Source organism: Bombus flavifrons, chromosome 3, assembly GCF_040668555.2.
Source record: "Bombus flavifrons isolate JBK064 chromosome 3, iyBomFlav1_principal, whole genome shotgun sequence".
NCBI lineage: Eukaryota > Metazoa > Arthropoda > Insecta > Hymenoptera > Apidae > Bombus > Bombus flavifrons.
In genome coordinates, this window is record NC_138444.1 from 2,825,007 (window position 1) to 2,835,583 (window position 10,577).

The 10,577-nt window shown below is 41.7% G+C and overlaps 1 long non-coding RNA gene across 1 annotated transcript; it reads left to right on the top strand.

The window, feature by feature from the left end:
- Positions 1-445: 445 nt before the first annotated feature.
- Positions 446-10,154, top strand: LOC138190163 (uncharacterized). Its single transcript, XR_011176209.1, has 3 exons — positions 446-462; positions 3,145-3,263; positions 10,017-10,154. It is a non-coding gene; the product is annotated as an uncharacterized LOC138190163 (long non-coding RNA).
- The last annotated feature ends 423 nt before the right edge of the window (positions 10,155-10,577 follow it).

Consider the following 10,577-nt stretch of genomic DNA (forward strand, 5'->3'; position numbering starts at 1 on the left):
TTTTGCCGCGATTAGTAGATTCTTGCGGAGCGAGCTTGCGAGAAAGGGAGGGAATTACTTCGAGAATCGTGCATTCATCGAATTAATCCTTTAATCGGTGTAACCTGGTACGGTGAGTAGGCTAGGGTGGGGGAAGGATGGGTATCGTGGGGGACAGGTAGGTGTCCTGTGGGACGGAGCTTCGAAAAGCTGCTGTACAGGCGTCGAAATATCGTCGAATCGTCGGTGGAACGCGTGATCGTCGAAAGAGTGGCTCGGGGTGGGTTTTCCACCCCCAGCGTTTCCACCACCAACGCCGCCGACCCAGTCCCTGTCTCGGATATAAAGTGGTCGCGTGCTTGCAAGCTCAGTCACTCTGCCGCTGAAGCACCGATTCTCGCAGCTGCTCACCAAAAACAACCGCCCCACTGACACCGACTACCCTCGGATCGCATCTCGAATTTCTGGAACTGCTTCCACAAGGTACTTTACTTTTTCATTCGTCCTTTTCATTTTCATCAATCGTCGCCCAATCGCTGTTACTTTCTTTTTCTTCTTTTGTCACGCTTCATACGTACAGATAACCATATGCGTTTCACGCACGAATCGCGATCGAATTTAAATAACGTAATTCTTCGACCAGATGCGTTTTGGAAATTCTGCATGTTGGAAGTTTGAGTTTCGTGTCGCGTCGTTTCATTCGTCTCAGTTACCTCGACCGTTACGTTTCGCTAAAGTCTATCGTACACCTCATCTTTGTTGGATCAATTCAAAATCGGTGAGTCGTGATTCCTTTGGCATAATCGCGAAAATAGAAGACCGCGTGTAAGGGAAGTCGCGCTTAAAACGTTTTACGTAACTTATTGACGGCACAATAATTTATTCCGAAACAATCGCGATTACGTTCTCCCATCCACGACTGCTATAATGCCTTTGACACTTGAATGAAAATTATCGTGAAATGTCCGTCACTACGCGTAATGGTTCATTCGGAATATTACGAACGTTTTTCTCTAACAATGTGTACAAACGTTCCATTTCGCTTTATTGTAATCTCGCAGACTGAGTCATTTCATTCGATCGCGCCTAAAGTGGAGCGATCTATTCAGTTGATTCGAAAAAGAGCACAAATGCCTTTGAAATTTTCGATATCTCGGAGTACGGAGCTTCGAAAGCTCTAAGAAATAATCAGGCGCGGAAAGGCACTTTTCCGGAGATATCGTAAAGTTCGAAGCGTTCGTTCCTGTAATTCACGCATTAGACAGAGTCGAGGAAAACCTGTTGCCCAGGGAGGAGTGCAATTACCCGTCATTGCCTTGTCTTGTCTCCGAAAACAAACGGTACTCTCCAACGTTTCCTAACTCATTGCAACAAGCACGTAATTATCGGATCTCATTGTTCTCGTCTTTTACCTTCCTTCTACGGCAACGCACGCGAGTTCAATACGAAACGATGCAACAAATTTAAAGAAAGAACGGAGCGTCGTTATATATTCCGTTAAAATCACTCGACATATATATGCGTATATATATATATTCGAAACATGATCTTGGTGTAATTAGCTTTTCCGTAGATAGAGAAAAGTCGCAAGGCGTTAACTTTTGTATCTATTTCCCTTCTTTTTCATAGACACGTTTCATAAAAGCTTTATAAAATAAGATACGATATACCTGCTAGACTAATAGTTTTTCGACATAGGTAGATTTATCTTTTCACAGAGAATACTGAAATGGATCGTTTGATGCATTCAAAATACTATGATTCTATTTAAAGAATAACGCTGACCTTTATATACATTAAGTTACTTCTTCCCCGAGTTGTATTTACAGATGAAAATAGGACATCCTGTGCATCTCTAGACATTCCGATCGGTATTTCGATATTTAATTAATCGCGCAAATCGCATCACGATACTTCACTCAGCAGCGCGTGTATTTTTAAACGGAGGCACCGTATCACTCTCGATATTTCCTCCGTTGAGTTATCGTTCTGTCAACGACAGCTAGAGCGGCTGTCGGTGCTCATCAAGCAGAATCGAACTGTCGGCTGTACCGACGAAAGCGTCCCCCTTGTCAGGCCCAAATAAATAAAACCAACTGACAGTGGTTTTCTGACCAACCTATTTTGACACCGAGTAAAATATTCCATCAACGATCGATCTCATTCGTTTTACCAATCAGAACTCGCTGCCATATAAACTCCACTGTCTTTATCTTGCTTGCTTGCCTGCTTCCTCTAAATAAATTACTACGAAATAGAAGATGTTCTTCTTCTTACGCACGAAAGATGGATGATCGTTCTTGACAGAGCTACCGCCGCTCCACGTTGGTAGAAATATTTTCTAATAGATAAGGCTGTGGAAAAACGCGTAAAACGCATTCTCCATTTTCACGGTATAAAATTCTACTTTGGAGAAAAATCGCGTTGCTCGCATTTAGAAAATGGAATTAATTAAGGATTATTATACATATTTATGTGTATATATTCTTCACCGATCGGTCGTTGGGAACGTTGCGAAAATAGACCAGACGTTGATTTTAATTTTATAAAAGGCGCTTCCACGGCAGTCGAACACTGTCTTTGATCGAGATTTTAAATCACCTGGCGTATCGACGAGCCTTTGACCCTTCGACGTTGTCGAAGATGCAATCGTTCGATTTTCTGAAACGTAATCAACACACGAAGCCGTCGTTAGATACTTTTAGAGCTTCCTATGGGGTGATACGAACGCTCGTTACTTGCACGCTATCGTCATACGTATCGAGAAAAGTTCGACGGCGTATGCATCGTTGCTTCTTATTAACAGAAATAGGTTCGCGTCATCGCCAGATTCTTCGATTCGCGATAAACATATGATTTTCATAGAGTAAAGCGCCATAGAGCTTTTCTTCCACAACGTGCACCGACAAATGCCATTTGTACTTTCTTCGTATAGCTTGGAAATTTTCTTCCGTCCGATACCGTAAGTTCATTATCGATCTTCAAACGATATCTGTTTAATGATCTGTTTAAACTGTTCGAAAGGTCAACCAAGATCAGCGTTAACTTTGGCTACGTGTTGGAGAAAATAGTCGTTAACGAGTCGATCGTTAGAAGCGTTTGATTTAATACTTGCAACAACTATAGTCCTTTCAATTAGCCGGATTAACCAGGTTTTTGTTGCAGGACAGAGATATATCATGTCGTCGCTACGAACTGTCATATTTCTGGCCATGGTCCTGATGGTGTTGATCGACTTGTCGATAGCCCTTCCAGCCGCTGACAAAGAGAGACTTTTAAACGAGGTAGACGTAAGTAACAAAATCCGCCCCCTACGAAAAGAAAAAAATGATACACGCCCAGTATAATTGATGTTTTTATCGGTGATCGCGATCGATCTTGCTTGTTAGCTTGCTAACTAATCACGTAAACTTGTTTTTAAAATAGAGATGCATAAATGAAAGAAAATATCGTTTATAACAAGCTGCAACCTCACGCTAGACGAGAGAATACCGCGTCCGTACTCGCTGCGACACTCGAGCGATGACAAATGTGCCTCGTTACCCTCTCACCTTGCGTTGTCCTCGATTTTATCCGCGAGAAGGACGGCAACACTCCCCTGGAACTCGTTTCGATGCCGTACAAAAAATATGGAACTGAACAAAAAAGTCCTATCCGAAGACTTAAATTTGCACGTACGGTGTGTCAATCGGTTTTGCGCGCTCGCTTTCAGCTTTTTATATTCCTTTTAAGTCGCACCACCGTACTCTTCCATTTCTTCTCCTTCCTTTCCTTCTTTTTTTCTCATGATCTCGCCATGAACGCGACGTTATTTGCGGTCGACGGATGACGCATTTCGATCGGTTAACCGCACTTTGAAACTATTTCACTGCATCATTTAACAGCGGCTTCTCTCCGCTTCCAAATTAATTTCTTCGTCGATTAATCAGACAAATGCGATCGAGTAATCGGTACACGTAACTTTCACATCGCGATATCGTGGTTAATCTATTTGTCCCTGATAATAAATAAATAAATAATTAGGATAATTATTTACAAAGCGGATCGACTGATTTCAATAATCTTGAAATATGTTATCAAAGTCAATATCGTGGACAATCTCTTCCTCTACGTGTTACCGTCGCTCGGCTTTAGTTTCCGAGATATTCGCAAAAGTTTCTGTTTCGTCGACTGCTTAATTTTGATCATCGAACGGTCACTTTTTTCAATATCATGACTAAAAGCGTTTCCAGCTTCGAATAATAATAATACAATATAAAACTTAATATATGAATTTTATCTGTTTTATTATTCAATACCTGAACTTATTTCATAGCAGCGTTATTGGCCGCTTCACAGCGGTGGAATACTAATTTATTATCTGACCCAAACCTAATCCATTGATTTTTCTTCCCGAATCGAGTTGGAAACGTTTGTCGAAAATGCGTTAGGCTATGCTTTTTGCCTAAACGAAGCGTAACGGTGCCATAAATTGATCTGAAACTTTTTGCAAATATCTTGCGCTTGATTATTACATCCGAGCGAACGATGGTAACGTGTATAGAGAAAAATCGTTCAAAATGTTCATTCTGACAACATGTTTCAAGCTCGTTGAAAGCAACGAGGTCGTCCGTTTTGTAAATAATTACCATAAATAGGAAATGAGAATTTTACACCGAGCAAACAATTTCCTCGTGGGGAGATCGTACAAAAGAGAGAAGATGTAGCTTGGTAAAGAGGCAACGATTTATATTACAGTCACGCGCGTCAATACAAATGAATACCGTTCTGTCGCATACTCGTTTCGCACACCAGGCACACGAATAGCGACAGTGACAGCAAACCGTCCTTTTTTCAATACGAAGGACTCCTCTTATTATGCCAAGTGTTGCCCTCCACGTATTCGATATATTCGATATTTCCAGGGGGCTCCAAGAGAATGTTAATAATCGGTCCTATCCTTGACCAACGAAAGGTTCACTCAACGATCGATAATGAAATTTTCACAATTTCCGAACGATGTCGGAGACTAAAACGTTACTCTTCGAAACCTTTATCCTAGCTTACTTCGAGCTAAGTCTCCGATTTTACAATCCGACGAAATTCAGATCAAAGTCGATTACTTCTAATTTGAAATCTGCGAGTAGTTGCAGTGGTTCACGAAAATATTCGAATACGCACCAGAAAAATCTTCTCTGAATATATTCGAAATAGTACGAAAGCTTTTGAACCTTTGCTGTCGCTATAACGAAACATTAGCGTTCATAGTAGTGTTTGAGTACCAATTCGAAAATACATATGGAAGCTACAAGACATTTGCTGCAAACATACGCTTATCGTTAGTTATACAAAAATTAGTATACGACACGAACGATAGTCTTGACGTACGATTGCTGCTAATGATCTCGCACTAAATATCGTAGCTTATCAATATAACGAATAATTGACTGCTCAAATACTTTAATTAATTAAATACTTCCAATAAATATTTTAAATTCCACCGATATAATCGCGATAGCCGCGTCTCGTTACGTTACTAGTGAGATTTGAAAATGCTTTCTAATGGATAAAAGGTTTCTAAAAATGTTGGAATACATCCGTGAGCTACTGTAATCCGGATTTCAATGAAACATAATGCAATTTCGCGACTCAGATCTGCTGACGTAACTTTTATCGAGCGTGAGCGAGTTGGTGAATATAAGAACGGCAACGTCGAGCCATCCGAAATGAAAAGGATAATCGGACGAGAAACATGGGTAGGGCAGAAAAGGTGGAAAACGCTAGTGGTTGAAAAGGAAGCGAGAAACCTGTTGCTCGGTCCCTATGTCAGCGTGTAAGCGACTGCTTGGCAAATTCAATTTATTTATAGCTGTTTCGCGAAATGTCACGTTAGTTTCGCTTCCAAGGCTGTGCAAACTGTCGAGTCGGTCGCGTCTTGCCATGACAGAGATGCGTTTGTTAGCTGTGAAACTACTTAGTTTCTTCGCGATAGTTCCTCGCGCTCAACTTTCCAATCGTTTCAATTTTCCCCGTTTCCTTCGATCCCAAAGCGACGAATTATATATAGGCGCGTGTATCGAAGAACGTGATTGTACCGTGACGTGGCTGTAATGGCAATTTTAATTCCGGATTCTATTAATTCGGAATTTCCATCGGTTAATGTTACCACGCAGGTTCGAACACAAACGACGTTAAGTGCGCAATTAACGCTATCTCTGATAATCCATAGATACGGTTTAATCGTGCACGTCCTCAGGATGGTCAAAGACAAAGCCGCTTACCACGGCACACTCGCATAGTTTCAAGGCACGTTGTCGTCCGGAATTCCAGCAACAAGAAATAGTTACATATTAGGCGAGATTATAACTCACATACAAGATGTTCCCGAACTGCTGGTACATACGACGAGGAGGAGAATCTACGCGAGAAAATAAATGGGAAACGTTTTTCCTAGGGGGCTTCGTTATCGAGAAAATCGAGTTCGTAAATTTGTCAAGTATGCTCGAACCTGGCTAAAACCTGGTTGAACAAGAGTAAATAAGTGACAGAAGGTTGTTCTACGTGTGAAAAGAATCGAAGGACGTGGGATAACATTTTTTCATTTCCTTCTCGAGAAAAGTAAATTTGACTTTCTAATGTGTTTAACGATCAAAATTTATTTTCTTCAATATTTCATTTTATATATTTCACTTCTTTCCGCATGTAGAATAACCTTCTGCTCGTTGTCTACTCGTATCTAGTCTGTTAGCCAAATTTAAGTACATTTGACAAATTTTGAAACTGGATTTCTTGAAAAACGAAGTGCCGTTTAAACAAATTTTATTCCATATTTTCGACTTGCTTTTTCCACTCACGATCATCTTCTTTCGGTTTCTATCGCCAGTTCGGTAACAGCCTGTGTACAGTAGCCGAATAAGAACGTAAAAGTGGGCATGAAGCGGTTGTTCCTTATGAAAAAATAATATATCGCGTGCGTATATTACGTGTAATTATCATTACTCCGCGTTGTCGGTCTACGGAAAATATCTTCCATTTTTTAGAAAACGATAACAGACAAACGATTATTCGTGATAGGCTCGTTATTCGCTCGGCAATTTCTTTCCAGATATCTGCGTATTTACTATACACGGAAGAATTCTCGATCTCCGTAATTGGCATAAATGTTACAAACTTGTGCGGCGTCTCGTAATCCCGTCTTACAATTTCGACGCGGCTCGATCGAATTTACGATTTAATAATACCAATTGCACGTTTCACCTTTCACAACGGTACATCCTTGTCCGTCGTGATGACAGCTAAACGATCGGACGTTTATAGATACTCGGATTAAATTCGATCGAACCATCGGTCGAGTTTCAAGATTTGAACGGGCTTAGATAAACTGCAAATACGATTCGCACGAGTTAAAGAACGTCGATTCCCTGGAGAAAACTAATCGTCGACGGAGAAAAGAAATATTCGCGCTGTTAAACGCGACTTTTGTTAAACGTTTCCAAACGAACGACTGCAGCTTAAGATTTCAATATGCCCTTACTACTGGCTACTATTTCAAAGCGACAAATTAAATTTCTCCTCCGCTGCAAGTACAAGAGGGTCGTTAGGATAGAAGCGTGCGGAGAAACGAAAAAAGAACCGTATGTCCTTTGCAACGGATTACAAAGCTAATTGCCAAGCGAAACGAAATTACGTTTGTCGATGTATCGGGACCTTGCTCTTTTCTCTCGTCCTATAAACGTGCAGCAGTTTGCCATGTTGTTTCAGGAAACTTGTTCTAGAAATTATACATATTACTCTTAAACTCGATTAGGGGACCGAGCGTTTGTTCGTCCGTTACAAATCACAACGACAGTGACGTGGATACGTCGCGCAAGGGTTTAGTTTGCAGCATTACGGGATTCAGCGATGCTGATGTTCATCTCGAACGTAGGATGTACAACGGAAAACGCGAAGATCTTCGAAGCATTACATCGGTATTAAATCAAAACGCTACGCGAAGATGTTTCATTCGTGCTACCTTATCCAGGCTTTCCACAACCATCGTATAAAGTACAAACGCGACGCTCGCACAAAGTCCTGTTGCGTAACTCTTATCTACACGTTTGAATTGCAAATAAGCTACCGCGTACCGCGCGCCATGCCTCGTTCAACAACAGGTTCATTCGTTTAAGCAGTTATATCGCACGAGGAATTTCCCGTAACTCGACATTAGCATACGTATGTTACGGGGAAATGAACATCGGAGATGAGCAGATATCGCGCGAAATAACGGCATCTTCCATCGATAGGAATTTATTCCTTACATTTCTCGAAAGGAGACCATTCCGTGCAAAAGGAACTCGAACAATACAGTTACTCGTTCTTCGATTCCCTTCCCATGTCGTCTCTAGCAGTCAGAGTTCGCTCAGGCTCGAACGACGGTATCTCGCCTAATACGTTTCTTCGATGGATTTTTTCCAAAGGAAGACGAGTTTCACGAGCCGCGTATATTCGTTGCAGCGTCGCTGGAAATCGACACGCAGCTCTTTGCGAATCTTTTCCGGCGGACCGTCAACGTACGTCTCGCCTAACTGTCCTTACAAAGGAATCGCAGGATATTAAAAACCGGTTTCCGCCCGCGACGACTAATCTCGCAAACGGCTCGTGCAAAGCTGGATACCGCGACGACTTTTCGAGCTCCGCCACGGAGAGAAGCAGCGATAAAGAACGGTGGTTCGTTCGACGGAAGGCTGATAAATTTGCGGCTGATCCGATAATCGATAGCTCGGCAACGGCAATCCGATTTCACTTAGCGTCCGGTTGTCCGTCGCGAACGCTGATTCAACAACTTTATAAACGTCGAGTTAAACGCTCTCCTGCCGCGATAGACGCGTTCTTCTTTCTTTCCATTTGTTCGTTAATTTTTAATCATTCACTCCTGCAAATTGCTATTTCATCTTTCGAAGCGCGCACAAACGTTTAAACGAGAAGAAACGCTTCGGTATCGGATTATCAAACTCCTCTCTCTCGCTCTATTCGCGCTTACCACGCTATATTTCTCGATTCTTTTTAAATATTTTTGTTTACTTATGTATTCAGACTACAATCATCGCGTTTTACTTGCATCCCGCCTATCCTGAATCGGATACATGCGTTATCCTGCTTCAACGACTTTACGCTCCGTTGATTTCGCGCACATTTTCCCAACTAAAAAGGAAAAAAAAGAGCCGCACGAGAGAGAAAAAAATTCGTGTTCAGCGAAGCCATACCGTTATCCACGCGTACTTTTTAAACGATTTCCCGATGTTCTCTAACGCCACGAAATTCTTTTGAACGTAAATAAAACCGCGTTAGCTTTCAGAGCATTATTATCCATTAACGTTGCTTTTCCGATGGTAACGCGAAAGATCGCGAAATATATCGGGGTCAATACGACGTCACAGGGGTAGAATGCTCTCCCTCTTTTTTTTGACTTCCGATGCACGCCATTACGGCCAATGAAATTTGTTTCGTTTCTCTCGCACGACCCATATAATCGATGTTCATCGAAACGTAGCTTTGGACTTTCTGAAAAAGTCGATGCTACGAAAGTCAGATATTAGAAATAACGACGTTTAACGCGTCCAACAACGTTCCAATAACACGAAGCATTTTTCCTTCGAGATTGCTAGTTACGTGATCGAGTGCTTTCCTTTTCCATTTTCTCTTTTTTTTTTTTTGCATTCAGGAAAATATGCACGTGTACGCCTAATCCTGAGCAGCGTGAACGCAGAGTGAACACGAAGATTTAGCGCACGATACATGTAATAAAGCTATTTTTCAAACTTTGCGACGTCTCTGTTTGCTCGAGATAGTCAGAAAAAGATTTCACATGTACATATCGGATTAACCGCGATATCCGCAAAAATTCATGGCAGCAAGACTATCATAAACTTCCGTTTAACGAAAATTTAATGTTTCTTTCGTATGGCGGAAAAATCGTGAAATTTGTATCAACATCGACGATAAATCTTCGATCTGTTCGCGATGTACTCGAATAAAGAGTATGATTTTTCGAGACCTGGCGAAAGCGTGTGTTTCAGCTGGTGGACGACGATGGAAGCATCGAGACTGCTCTGATCAATTACCTGTTTACGAAGCAAATCGTGAAACGGCTTCGGAATCAGCTGGACATCGGGGATCTTCAGCGTAAACGCAGCTACTGGAAACAGTGCGCTTTCAACGCGGTCTCCTGCTTCGGCAAATAAAATGTCCAGCTAACTCGACGACCGCCATCGTGCTTCCTTCTTCTTCTACTTCTTCATCTTCTTTCTTCTTCTCCTCCGCCTATATCTCTCTTGTCCAGTGGTAACTTTTAAACAGTCGAGTGTAGCTCGACGAACACGAACCCGGTTCTAGTTGCGAACTTTACATCCGCGCATATCCAGCTTCCGCTGATCTTCGGATATCAATGATACCAAAACTCTAATCATATTTGTAGCAGGAAGCGAATCGTTTGTTCCTTCTATCGCGCTTGAAATTTGAATCGTCCAATGGAATTTCATTTAAAAAGGGAAAAGCACGTGGAAAAGGCTTGGAAATGTAGCGGATGTAAATTAGCACCGAGTTTCCGCAATACATTGTATTCGATATTAAGAAAGAAA